Genomic DNA, 779 nt, shown 5'->3' with positions numbered 1-779 from the left:
CTGTATATATATATATATATATATATATATAAATTTAATTTCGTTATTTCATCAAGCTGCAAATATGTCTATGATTTCATGTATTACATATTAATCTACTCTGTTGTATGTCATTATATTATTATTACTATTATGGTTATTATTATTATCGTATTAATAATCTAAATTCTCTGTTGCTAATGTTATATTTTTGCAGTGAATTTCACCACCAAAAGAATCCTAAACTCTACTCTTCCCCTAGTACACATATTAACCTTTCCATTTCTATCTTTCCTTCTCTGTCTTTATCACATCCTCTTCCTCCCACTCACTACTTCCTCTTACTCTCTCCCCTCCTCTTCTCATTCATAAAAGCCGGATGTAATGACGGACGACTTGCTTTATTCATTCTCTATCGTTGTCAGCCTGATTTTTTTTTACTCGATCTCATTTTATATATATATATTGTCTCATTCTTCCACTCGTGTGTACGCACTCCTAGCTATCTGACTATCTATTTATCTGTCTGTCAGCCTGACTGTCTGTCTATTTACCTTTCCACCTATATGACTAGTTATTTCACCCACACATCTATCTATCTATCTATCTATCTATCTATCTAAATGCACACACACACACACACACACACACACACAAACACACACACGCACACACATCCCTATTTACCTATTTATGTTTGGATGATTGTCTTGTTTGAGTCTATTTGGCTATATTTTCTCATTAAGAATACTTCTAAATATTGTTACTAGTGCGTGTGTACGCGCACGCAAACATATTTA

The 779-nt window shown here is 33.0% G+C and overlaps 1 protein-coding gene across 2 annotated transcripts in view; it reads left to right on the top strand.

Annotated features, from left to right (window-relative positions):
- The window catches only part of LOC106875828 (protein sprouty homolog 3), a 174147-nt gene that overhangs the window by 901 nt on the left and 172467 nt on the right, over positions 1-779 (top strand). The window lies entirely within an intron of this gene.

Source organism: Octopus bimaculoides, chromosome 16 (genome assembly GCF_001194135.2).
Source record: "Octopus bimaculoides isolate UCB-OBI-ISO-001 chromosome 16, ASM119413v2, whole genome shotgun sequence".
Lineage (NCBI taxonomy): Eukaryota > Metazoa > Mollusca > Cephalopoda > Octopoda > Octopodidae > Octopus > Octopus bimaculoides.
Note: the sequence above shows the minus strand (reverse complement) of the source record. Positions and strands in the feature narration are given on the sequence as shown.